General features: G+C 31.9%; 1 protein-coding gene across 1 annotated transcript in view; it reads left to right on the top strand.

Moving 5' to 3' along the window:
* LOC134708642 (zinc finger HIT domain-containing protein 2-like) overlaps positions 1–14,345 on the top strand; it is a 111,003-nt gene that overhangs the window by 53,900 nt on the left and 42,758 nt on the right. The gene's annotated exons all lie outside the window — the stretch shown is intronic.

Below are 14,345 nucleotides of genomic sequence, written 5' to 3'. Positions count from 1 at the left end.
CATATATATTTTTTTGGTCTCGCATATGTATTTGCCTTCCAAAACATTTTCTGTTCTCCAACTTTAGTTTGCCTTAACCAAATATTAAAAACTTACACACAATGCTTATTACCATCAAACACATATCAAGTATGTTATTGGAGGACTTTACTTCTACAGTTCCTGAGTTATGCCCATAAAACAAACATCAGAATGGCTGAATCTTGTTTTTGTTTGCCAACTTTAGTTTGCCTCAATCAAATATTATCAAACTTATACACAATGATGACTACCATAAAAAATTATCTTGTGAACAAAATTTACCTTTTCTGTAGGAGGCACTACAAACTAGTTGTATATAACTGTAATCAAGAACCAGTAGAAAGAAATGTAATTATAGAATTGAATTGCTAAAAATATCAGTGCAGATTTTCTACTAAGTGTATAATAAGGTTTTCTTGGCGCAAATACAACACTTTAGTACTTCTGATTGGGTATTGTGTAGTGTAGGAACATATTCTAGTTTCATTTTTCAGGAATTTGAAGATACAGAGAAAATCTATGCATCTGTTAAGTGTGATAGGTAGGTAAGAATAAAAATTGAAGAAATATCATGGTATATATGTAGTTTACTTTTTCAAACAAAAAACGTTATATTTCATACGTTTTCTTTTATACTGTAATTCAGCTGAATTCAGCTCTCAAGTAAGACCAGTTAAACAGTTACCTGGGCAACCTAAATAGACACTTTGCGACCTTAAATTCACTGATGGTAGCCATTTTGCCACCAGATTTCTTTTTAGATTGCAACTGTTTGAAAAACTTCAATCCTTGTTCCAATCATCTTTCATATTTGTTTCTACTGCTTGGTCTGCAATGTGCTTGCAAGTTATGTGATTTCCTAAAGTTTGGGCATACCTGTGTGAAGCAATGCAAGCCTGTCAATAAAAGCAAGAATCTGTTGAATATTTTATTGTATGCACCAGGGAACACTACTTTTATTCTGGGGAAAAGGGGAGGGATTAGCCTAGAAAAAAACATACATTTGTATTCCATTTATTTGATTAACAACCACTATAAAATTTCAACTTTTATATGATCATGTAAGAAACCAACTTCTATGTCTTTTTTTAAAGTATCAATTCAAAAGTGTTCTCTTAGACTAGTCTGCAGGTTATGCTCTTTTACAGCAGATTACTTGCTATTGACCTGGAATTACATGGCCACTAAATTTTTTAATTGGCCACTGGAATTTTAAAACACTAGAACAGGGGAGACATGTGTCTACTCTTGTTGAATTTTGTATTTATTTGCAGTACCAGAACTATTACTGTAAGAGCAGATGGTCTGATGAAGTTGGACGAGTCAAATGTGAGTTTATAATTTAAATGGACTTGCATAACAATTAAGAGACAAATACATGTACTATAAATATTTTTGATGCTTGGCAAAAACTGCATTAAAGTTTGCACCAGTATAGTGTACATATGTACTAAATTTGATTGTGTTTAATTTGTCTCAATTTAATGTTTACTGTTGCAACTTATAAATACATATGAATATTGAAATTTAGAGGCTGAAGTTTGATTGTTCCTGAATTACATCCCTTCATAACATGCAACTGTACCACTAACTTACTTTTGATAAGGTTCTATACCACAAACTTTTGACAAGTCACAAGGTTCTGTACCACAATCTCAAGAAAAGGTTCCATACTGTTGATAATGATTTCTGCAGTCTTCCGCCAGACTACACGAATGAATTTTATTTTTACAGGACATTCGGTCTGGTAAGCATCCTAGCTTTACCAGACCGAATGAAATTTTACCAGACCAATTTTTTTTACATCTAATTGTATATTATCCCGAAAAAAACAACAAACATATGACTTTGTTGTGCCTTACTCCTCTCCAAAATACACAAAAACAAAATAATGTAACAGGAGGGTATATTGTTATGAAACTTGTGCACAATTGCTTGAATGCATTTCAGTGAAGAGTAATATCTTATTTTATTGGATTGTGAACTAAACATAATTTAGAGTTTCTGTTTAAAATATTATTTCCTCGTTCTTCTTTCTTTTTCATATATCTTTTGGTTTTCAATTCTAGTGATTATATTTCGTAGCTGAATATTGAGATCTGCTTGGATTTTTATTCATTTATTGTATTTAATCGGCAAACCCGTAATTGTTCTTATCTGTTTCCAGAATTGGATCCGGTTTTAACTGTTTTATTTACATTTCCTGTTGTGCCAATGATGACAGCCATTGTTGTTTTTGACAGTCAGATATGTTTTTACCCGGATTTACACATTTCTGGTTGGTGATTTTCGCCATAAAGCTATCGGTTGAACAAAATAAACATTGCTGTGATGTATAAAAAGATGAAAATGATTTTGAGCTCATTTGGCAATTTTGCTTGAATGTTAGAAAAAATCCATGAAAAAAACCACAAGACATTTGGACCGGAATTGAACAAAATTTTACCAGACCGATCCATTATTCTCCGGATTTCTCTGACAGTCCGACATGTTTCGTGTAGTCTGTCTTCTGCCCAAGACTAAGAATAAGAGACAAAAAACATTTTATTTAGTTTTGGACAATAAGTGTCTTAATATTGTTCCACCAAAGGAAGGATTTGATTGATTTTAAGGGTTATGGACCAAACTCCTTTGAAATAATGTCAAAAAGGGGGCTAAAAAACTGGTTTCTTTATTCTTAACAGTAAGTATTATGTCTGGATACTCTTCAATAGGGTTTATATTGCACGAAAGGAAGATTGATTTTATTTGTGTGTTAGCATATGGCTATAAATGTTCAGAAATAAGAGGACAAAAACCAGACTTTTGAAACTTTGTATGAATAGTTTATTTCTCAATCAATTTCAGTGGCAGATCCATGAATTTTCATAAGTGGTGGCCCACTGTCTGACCTAAGAGGGGGCCCGCTCCAGTCACGCTTGAGTGATTCCCTATATAAGCAAACAAATTTTTTCCAAAACAAGGGGGGCTCCTGCCCCCCCCCCCCCCCCCCCCTAAATCCGCCTCTGAATTTTACCATGGTTTAATTAAGTGTTTGTTTTTTTTTGATTCAACAACAATATATATATCACATGCTGTTTAACAGATTTCTTCACTGGTACAGCTATTTCAGTAAAGATCCCTGTATGTTAGTACCTTCCAGGGTTTCCCGTGGGTCAATTATTTTTTGCCACCTCTTTCGCCAAAACAATATATTTTGCCACTATTATTTTTTCTCCAAATAACATAAATTTATTTTCCGTTAACGTTCTCCGTTTTTCTACGCACCGACCCCCTTAATTAAGATGATTTTGCCCCATTCTGTCTATGATTATTCTCTCAAACATGTTTTGGAATCTACATTCTAATGAATAAACACCAAACATTTACTTTAATACAACAGAATTTTTTTTAACTTGTAAGGGAAAAATGTTCTTTGTAATTTAAACAACTTTTCTAAATGAGGGGGCCACTATACTTTTATTAATAAACAAGATATAAGTCATGGAATATAACAAAATTAATGGACATGTATTAATCATATAATACTAGAATAGTTTGTACGGAAAGTTTCTTCTAAAGAAATATACTGATGTGCCCTTTTGTACTAAGAAGTGGTTTTTACAACAAAACAAAATCTTTTATGACATGAAATTAATCCATCATTTCGTGTGTAGTCATTACATTGAAGAGTTACTTTCATTCCAGAGATTCCCAACCTTTTTGATATAATTTTTCATGACGACAGTTTTCTCTTTTTGACCATTGTAAATGAAGAAGTTGAGAGTAAAACTATGCTTGAAACACGTGTTTCACTCAAACGACTTTAGACCAGGGTATCTTCATGTATAGTGTTTATTTCTTGGGGTTCTTCAATGTGCTGAATCTACCAGATTGGTTGGTATTTTCGGTTTTTAAATTGGTTCAAAGGGTTTTAAATTTTTATCTACTTTAACTTCTATTTAAGTTATGAAATAATTACAATAAGTGATTGAGTTATTACCCTATATTGCATTGCATAATTTATGTTAATGTCGTTTAACCCCCACTTTGTAAAGAGGAGATGTATATTCCTTTCTTTGTCCTTTCAGTACAATATGTTTTACTCAATGTATCTGCAACTCGTCATGCTCTAAGATATTGACTTCATATTGTGCATTTAGTTTAACCATGACAAGTTACAGATCGTTTGAATATTGTTCAGGTCCAATTATTAATGCAGAGTTATGGTCCCTGGACACAGAAATTTATCTTGAATAATCTTGCATAACTATATTGGAAATTTAACTTATTAATCTTGCATGACTATATTCATTTGATATTTGATATTTATAGTTTTGACATGAATCTTTTTTCAGGAAGCATTGAATTTTAACTGGTAGAGGCCTGGATGTTTCCATGCAATACTATCAGAATGCTGGATACTTTCCACTCTAGTCTGTGTCAATACTTGTTTTCTGTTGTATTAAAATTAAAATCTAGTATCTTGAGAAAGAAAGATGAGCTCAGATAAAATTATTTTCTAAAGAATTGGAAAAGAAAACTAAAGATATATTTTGGATTATTTTGCATATATGTGAATTTCTGTATTTTATATATAGGTGTATGAAGGAAACGATTTTGAAAGAGTTAAAAATCTGGTTCAGATGTCAAAACAGCTAGACATGGACATCTACACTGTTCCTGTTAACATATTTGTGGATGACACTAGTGGAAACAGGTATATACTTTAAGTAACTATATCACATAATTAATCTAATGATGGCATTATCACTTGGCAATACAGTTGTACTTTATTGTACATTTTAAACCAAATTAAACCAAACTTGGCCACAATCATCATTGGGGTATCTAGTTTAAATAATGTGTCCTGTGACACATCCAACCAACCAAGGTGGCCGCCATGGCTAAAAGTAGAACATGGGGTAAAATGCAGTTTTTTGCTTATAACTCAAAAACCAAAGCTTATAGAGCAAATCTGACATGTGATTAATTTGTTTTTCAGTGAAGATATATCTGCCCTGAAATTGTCAGATAATCAGACAATCCATTGTTGGGTTGCTGCCCCTAATTGGTAATTTTAAGGAAATTTTACTGTTTTTGGTTATTATCTTGAATATTATTATAGATGGGGATGAACTGTAAAAAACAATAATGTTCAGCAAAGTGAGATTTACAAATAAGTTAACATGACCAAAATGGTGAGTTGACCCCTTTAGGAGTTATTGCCCTTTATTGTCAATTTTTAACAATTTTTCGTAAATCTTAGATAACTTTTACAAAAATCTCCTCTGAAACTACTGGGCCAAATTTTACTAAACATAGCCAGAATCATTATTAGGCTATCTAGTTTAAAAATTGTGTTTTGTGACCAGGCAAACCAACCAAGATGGCCGCAACAGCTAGAAATAGAACATAGGGGTAAAATGCAGTTTTTGGCTTATAACTCAAAAACCAAAACATTTAGAGAAAATCTGACAAGAGGGGAAATTGTTAATCAGGTCAAGATTTATCTGCCCTGAAATTTTCTGATGAATCTGACAACCCATTGTTGGGTTGCTGTCCCTAAATTGGTAATTTTAAGGAAATTTTACTGTTTTTGGTTATCTTGAATATTATTATAGATATAGATAAACTGTAAACAGCAATAATGTTCAGCAAAGTAAGATTTACAAATAAGTCAACATGACCAAAAATCATTATTAGGCTATTTAGTCAAAAAATTGTGTTTTGTGACCTGGCAAACCAACCAAGACGGCCGCAACAGCTAGAAAAAGAACATAGGGGTAAAATGCAAGAACCAAATCTGACAAGATATAAAATTGTTTATCTGGTCAAGATCTATCTGCCCTGAATTTTTTAGATGAAACGGACAACTCGTTGTTAGGTTGCTGCCCCTAAATTGGTAATTTTAGGGAAATTTTGCTGTTTTGGGTTATTATCTTGAAGATTATAATGAATAGATTTAAACTGTAAACATCAATAATGTACAGCAATTTAAGACTCAAAAATAAGTCAAAATAACCCCCTAAGAAGTTATTGTCCTTTATAATCAATTTTTAACAATTTTCATAAAGTTTGTAAATTTTTACTAACATTTTCCACTGAAACTACACGGACAAGTTCATTATAGATAGAGATAATTGTAAGCAGCAAGAATGTTCAGTAAAGTAAGATGTAAAAACATATCACAATCACCTTAACACAATTTTGTCATGAACTGTCTGCTTCCTTTGTTTAATTCACATATGCCAAGGTGAGTGACACCAGCTCTTTATATGTACCTGTATCGCTGTGATGAGGGATGTAACTGGGAACTTTATCAATGGAAATTTAAATCTGAATAGATTTTTCAGTCCTAACTTTCTTGAGAAAAAAATTAAAAATCTTAAAGTACTGTCACAAAAAATGGAAAATGGCCCTAGCCTGCAGTTCAGTCGTACATTATTAAGATTTCAAAAATAATTGTAGCTGTTGTTAAATGACAGAATTCAACTAGTTGAATTTTAGATAATTAACTATCAACTTTAATTGAATGTTTCGATTTAGAAGATGCAGATCTCTTCCATTGGTCTAAATTGAATCCTAAACTAAAGAAACGAAATTACATTATACAACAAAAAATTGATTCCAATAGTGTCAACCTTCTTTATGTTCTAGCTCTTCTTTTTTTCATTCTTTATATGCAGACTATCAAAAGATACCCCCCCCCCCCCCCCCCCCCCCCCTCCCTATGATATGATCATTCAAATTTAAATGCGAAATTAGAGTTTTTATCCTATTTTCACGGTCCACCTAACATACAAAATGAAAGTGCAGATGGGGCATCCGTGTACTTAGGACACATTTTTGTGTGATATGTAAAATTGAGAATGGAAATGGGGAATGCATTCCATTTTGGTAAATTTCTTGATGGTAGTGGGGTGGGTTTGGACAGAATCCTAAGAGTTCTACTCCGCACTACAAACAACTTAATGACAAGAATGACATCAATATCCTCTTGACATACTCAAAATTATAAATGTGTGCATAGATTTACAGCTCTGTTTTATAGAGAGAAAAAAATATAATATAAAACTACATAATACAGATATGTGATTGGAATCAATAATAAAGCCTAGAAAAGGGTGATAGGTTGTTGGGTCCTACATTGGCCAGCTCCAATGGTCTAAGATACTTGGTCAATTTGCAATGATAAGAAATGCTGTTTTTTATTAAACACTCTAAAAAAAAACTCTTAGAAAGATTTAGGGACCAAGCACTTGTCACCTTGCCTCAGTAAATTTATTTTATCTGACTCGATCTATTATTAGGGAATTCAATTGTGTTGAAATTTACTGCTTAATTTTTTCAGATCAGTATTTTTCAATTTTTTCGGTGATATCCTTGATTATATACATCCCAAAATTCACTTAAAATGTGGTCACAACAAATATATTCTCATCTCCTAAATTGTTAGCCTGTCATTATTTTAGTACATTTTTGACACAATTTAAGTACCTTTGTAACCTACATATACAGATCACATGAATGTTTTTGAGTCATGCATAGATGTATAGATATATATTTTATTACTTGCCTATTTATTAATCTTATTCAGGTCCAAAAAATGGAACCCTTTACAGGTTTGGACCCTTCAGTTGGCTGGACTTCCAACAGATGAAAAAATGAAAAAATCCACTCACCATTTCATTGGCGTTACTCAACCAGAAGATGACTCATTTATTACACCTGTAGTGGATGACTTGAATGATCTGTTTTAGTAAGTACATTACCATCCACCATAACAGCATTATCACTATTGCAATAGTGTTTAATACCACTATGGTTCAATGTCATTAACTTAAATGGAGACAGACATTTTACCTAAAAGCAGGTGTGGGAGTGCAAAATCAAAAACTTGCTGATTATGATATATGGTTAAAGTATGAATATCAATTCAGGGGTGTGGAAATATGTGTTGTGAGCACTTGTCCACGGGCAAGTGAAACCTAAAATTTTACTTGTCCGGAAAAAAACTTACTTGCCCTGATGAGCCCAATAAATATTGAAGTATTTATTGTTAGCTAATATATGATTCTTACTTAGCACTGTTGTGCATCACAAAAAATTTAAATGAAATCCATTTGTTTATATGTGTAAAATATTAGGAAAGTAGGAAATGGGTTAACACTCATGGGACAGAAACCTAAGAGCAAACCAACCAATGAAATGACATGTAAAGGACAATTTCTCAGCAGTTTTTTAATAAAAATTGTAGCCAGTAGGTACGTACATATACTAAATTTGAGGACAGTGATTGGAGAAATGTCAACTAAATAATACATATATATATTGCATTTAAGGTTTCCTAGACTCTTTTTGCCTTGCTTGCACAGCTTTTTATTAAGTATTTATCAATCTGAATCACGATACAAAATTTAAAGAAATAACACTTCCCGTAAATGATGGATAAAACCTAATCGACGATCCTGGGTCAATGGACAAAGCCAATGCAATATTACGCGACTCGGGTTCGCATACTTATTTTTATTTATTTTGGCAATCAATCTATTTCCGTTATTATGTAATATTTATCGTCATGTTAATTGATGTTTTTGCTTGCTGAACAATTGGTTTCTTTTACCATGTTTACATTAATTAAACGTTTTTGTTGGATTTGAACTTTGTCTTTTATATTTTTTTACTTGTCCACGGGCAACCAAGACAAACATATTTACTTGTCCGGTTGTTCAAATGTACGAGTCGGGCGAGTGGTGCATAGCATTTCCACACCCCTGCAATTATATGGGTAAAGGGCAGAGTTGTTATAGAATAATGATATGGCAGAGAAGTGGTTTCAAGTTTCATATAAAGTGCCCTTATTGACATGAAATAAAAATCAGTAGATCATTGGATATTGTAAATCATTCAGGTAGTCTTGTTCTATTCATTTGTACTAAAAAACACCAGCCAGTTGTCATCCTCACTTCACACAAACACATATATACGAATATCAATTATATGCTAACCAGACATGTTACAATGTTAAACTACTTATGCTATGTGAAAATCAAGACTTGCATAAAAAATATTCCAATATTAGAGACAGTGGGGTCATTTTTCCTCGCAGCTTTCAGCTCTTTGATTGACTTGTATCTCAAAAACTAAAGCATTTAGAGAAAATCAGACATAGTTCAAAAAATGTTCATTACGTAATAAAGATCTAATTGCCCTGAAATTTCAAATTGAAAAATCCCATTGTTGGGTTGTTGCCACTTGATTGGTAATTTTAAGGAAAATTTGTAGTTCTTGGTTATAAACTTGAATGTAATAATAGTTCGAGAAACTATAAACAGCAAACATGATCAGCAAAGTAAGAAATACAAATATGTTTACTTGACCAATATTATCAATTGACCCCTTCAAGAGTTATTGCCCTTTAAACAAAATTTACACAAAATGTTCATCATATTTGGTAACTTTAAAAAATCTTTTCCTCTGAAGCCACAGAACCAATTCCAACCAAACTTGAGCTGAATAATACTTTAAGGGCAACTAGTATACAATTTGTGTTTTATTTTCTGTTTTGTCAAAAAATCATGGCATGGCTAAGAATAGAACATAGGGTTTTATAATTGGTGAAAGAGGAAAGCAAAAATTTAAAGGTTAGGATTCTTTACTCAGGCTCTGGAGAGTCTTTTGTTTTTCTTGAGGAATACAGTTTACATATGAGTTTTTAGCAATTATCTATTGATATAGATAGTGTGATATAGACAATAACTGTTTAGTGTATTTTAAAGTAATATGAAACGAGTGAGTGATGAAAAATAATGTTTGTCCAATTCTTGAGCCAATGCATGCATACATCATAAACTAAGTCCTCTGTGCACAATTTTTATCATTATTTTTGCAAATATGTCATATAATCGACTAATTTTTTTCTCTCTGTTTGTTATGATTTAACAAATATGGCTGCTCATTAAATGCCGTGTTTTGAAGCAGAGTTTTACCGATTGTCACCTTATAGTAAACAAATACAAAATGCATGGGTATTTAGCACGTGTTTAACATGTATAATCAGATATTTGTTCATTTCAATGACAGATCCATGCTTCCTGGAAGCATGCAATAAAAAATAAGTAAACTTCTTCTAAATGTGGACAAAGAAAAGAATTTTCCTCAGAAAGAAGTATATGTACATAACTTGTATAATGAAAACTATCCATTTAGTTTTAAAAAACATATGCATATTTTTTTTTCATTTGAGGTTTCTTTTGACTCTAAATATCAGCTGTATTGAACTAGGTTGTATGGTATACAAATATTGTCTAGCAATATTTGATAGGCTCAGTAAATGTATAACACACTCAATTGCAGGATAAATATAGAATAATAATCTTCTCTACAATTTATCATGTTTATGTTCTTAAAACTAAATGTGATTTCATTTCAGTGATGGTAAAGTAATGTACGATGCCGCTAAAAATAAAGATGTAATTGTAACATCGCAAATTGCAGTTGGATTAATGGATAATAGCATGGCGTCAGAATTTTGTCATCATATGGGTGCAGCAGCCAAAGAAAACTGTAGATTTTGCCGCGTAAGACCATTAAGCCTATTTATTATAATATATATCAGCAAATCAAAATCTGGTTTTCTCTCCTGCTGTGAAGCTCTTAATTCTGCTGAAAAAGACCTTGAATATTGCCTGACTATATTATTTATTCTAGGTATATATATGAAGGAGACAACAATAATGATATTTTATTGAGTGAGTAGTGCCCAACTACAATGTCAGTGTCTGTCCTGAACAAATGGACTTAAACAAGTTAAACTTTACATACTAAGTTACAGTACACAACCTAAGAATGTGCAAGTAGAAAAATAATCTGGCCAAAATATTTCAATGGAGAGAATTGAGCTTTTTTCTTTTGATATGGCTTAATGGCTCTAGATGTAGTAAGCACCAATACTCCTCATAGCTTGTTGATATTGATTAAAGTTAACTCTGGGAACTCCTCCACTGATTATCAGTTGCAATCCAAAACTTAAGAATGTGTATGGAGTCGAGGTAATTAAATCTGTGTTCAAATACTTAGGAGATGAAATTACTTACTTTAAAAAAGGGACACAGATGCAGTTACAATTTTTCCCAGTCTGTTGATTTTTTGCACTATGACCCTTGGACTTCAGAAAATCAAGTCATTCATAAAAATATTGATTTTAATATGTGGTATGTAGTTTTTGGCAAGGTTTGACAAAGTTTGACAAAAGCCCAGTATATAGTGTATGGTGCTGTTGGGTGGCGAAGATAATTATGGTACATAATTTGTGTAACTTCTGCAGTTTTCACCCAGATCCCTAAAACTTAACTGGAAGCTTCTTTATATATTGAAATTTTGCGCCAGGTGTTCTTTTGGAATAGTATATAGATTTTTCAGTTTCCCTTACTTTGGAACTTTAAGTTATTTAACAACAAGAATAAGAAAGGAAGGTTCAAGTTTTGTCTACTCAACTCTCTTACTTTCCAACCCATATCCCTGACACTGACTGGAAGCTTGTATATATCATGTATATATTGAAATTATGCAACTGCTTGAATATTTTGTCCCAGTTTCTAAATTTCGGAACTCAGCTATTTTTCAGCAAACTTAAGAAACGAGGGGTTCATTCATTTTTAGGCAAACCCAAGTTCAACATACAAGTTTTATGTCATAAACATCCTCTTAAGTTTTCAACATGCATCCCTAAAACTTTGCACACATGTTGAAGTTGTGCACATGCTATAATGAAATTGATAAAATAATGTGTTACTATTTTCTGCACCTGAAAACTTTGTTTATTTAAAAATTTGTAAACAGGGTAATTTCTTTTTGTAAGTACAAACAGTTTCAACTAAGATAATAATTCAAACATTATACTTAAATAACCTGGATTTTGATCCATTTTTTCATGATGAGTGTAGAACAAATTCAAATTTTGTTGGGGTCTGATGAATTTTCAATTGACTATGTATTTCCATGCAATAATCTCAGATGCTGGATACAATTCAGGTTACTCTGTATCTCTTTTTAAATCAACTAAAGATTTGCATAAGGCTGAAAAAAAAAGATCTGAGTTTCCAGTAACCCGACCTACCTTGTTTTTTTTAGCCCCGACCCTGATTTTTAATTGGATCTTCCAAAAAAATGAAAAAATTGTATCAACTGACCCTGTTTTTGACACAGGCTTCTGTTAGATAACATAATATTTTTTCTCTCGTGCTTCGACTTGCATAGAAAGCCAATAAAACATTTTATTAATGTCAAAAGGTATTCCAAATAGGTTAAAATCCACCAGCAGGTACTTCCAAAACATTGCAAATGGCACACTTCAGGTTTTTGAAACTAATTACAGACCCGGACTTGGAAAAACCATGAACATTTTTCGGATTTCATTAACAATGTCAAAAAAGAAAAAAAAAAAATTTCAACCTACCGACCTTATTTTTCAAAATGATGTTACCGGAAACACATCTTTTTTTTTAGGCCTAATAACAAAATATTTTTGATAAATTTGTTTCAGTTTGGAAACAACCACTTAAACATCAGAGATACCAGAACGAAGGAAAAAACTGAGGATATACTAAAGGAAATTGAAACATCAATTAATGGTAAAGAAACTTCAACCAGATATGGAATCAAGAAAAAAGCAATTGCTGAGGAGATGAACAAAGCAGCTTGTTGGGATCCACACAGGCATGCATTAATTTACTAAATATGTTGGAAAAAAAATTATAACATAACATATATAGAAAAGAAATAAAAATACATTGCACAGAATCGTTCAAAATATATTAAAAAAAATACAAATAATCAATGAACAGGGCTTTTATACCTGTTCTTCATCTTGACAGTCAATGTCTTCACCAACAGGTCAAAAAGGCATTAGGAAAATGTTAAAAAAGAGGATTTGTTATTTTCATTGGGCAACAACAATTGCACATCATACTCGTGATACTGAAATTATTCCGATTCTAATTTGTAAAATAAAAGTGTAATTCAAGCAATTTTGCTTTAATGGTATATGGGACATAGCCATTTTGTATGCATATTTTGACAAACACTTTTATATGTATATATATAATATAGTATTTCTAGTCCGCCTGGAAAATAGAACTTTTTTGTCCCTAAAATTTATTTTTCATAGATGTTTCATCAAATATTGAATTGGTTTACAGCTAATTTTCTAATGCATGTAAAGCAAAACTTTGGTTGGCTTGCTTGGTTTGTTTTATCATTGTTTATACAAGCTTTGTTAATAAGATTGATATCCTTAAACAATGTATATAGGCATAACTAAACCTGTTTATATTATATTTAAATTCCAGCGTTTTACCAATTACAATTGTTCAATATACAAACAAAGCAAGTAAGTTAACCAAAGTCTTGCTTTACATGCATTAGGAAATTAGCTGTAATATTGGTAATTTCTCTGAATTATCCTTTTTACAATTTTATTGTCTTTTATTCTATCTTCCTATTTGCATGAGGTCGCTCATTTTCTTTCATCAAATTATGAATTATCTCACTCTTTATTCATAAAAGTATGATTATTTTATAATTGAAATTACAATGCACATGATAACCTGCATAATCACTATCCTTATGTAGAGCTTTCTGCAATAAAAGTGGCTGACTCAACAAAATCTCACGTTGATTGAAGAAAAAAATTAATTGAAATCAGTTTTAGGCCTAAAAAAATAATGTTGTGTTTCTGATCACTCCCTTGAAATTTTGAAGGGACGGTAGGTAGGGATTTTTTTATTTTTTTTGGATAGACAAAAGTTAGGAATTTAATAGAAAGTGATTGATTACCTTCTTTAAAAATCTCCCTGAGATAACTTTTAGTTTACCCCTTTTAAAATCCCTCTGAAATAAATTTTAGTTTACCACCCTTTTAAAATACCCCTGAAAAAAAACTTAGTCCAAACCTAAAAAAAAATTGGGTAGCACTTCCCCATGGATATTAGCTATTTAAACCCAATTCCCCTATTTCAGGACCAAAAGTTTGGGATTGTCAAGAGAAAGAAATTGAGAAGATGTGGGGCAGATTCATTTATCATCCCAAACCTACATATAGACAAATATATTATATACACTGTACCTGGCAGGACACTTTCTTTTGGCAAAGCATCTGTGGCTTTTCATCAGAATGTCAAGTCCAAATAATTATGACGTCTGGCAAGGCTAATTTAATTTTTTTCTTGGACGCCTTCCTGCAACGTCGTAGACCAGAAAAAAATTAAAATAGTCTTGCCAGACGTCATAATTATTTGGACTACAGAATGTCTAAAGGGTTGATTGGCTGACCAGGTTCAGAT

Source organism: Mytilus trossulus, chromosome 2 (genome assembly GCF_036588685.1).
Source record: "Mytilus trossulus isolate FHL-02 chromosome 2, PNRI_Mtr1.1.1.hap1, whole genome shotgun sequence".
Taxonomy (NCBI): domain Eukaryota; kingdom Metazoa; phylum Mollusca; class Bivalvia; order Mytilida; family Mytilidae; genus Mytilus; species Mytilus trossulus.
This window is presented reverse-complemented; position numbering and strand designations above follow the sequence as displayed.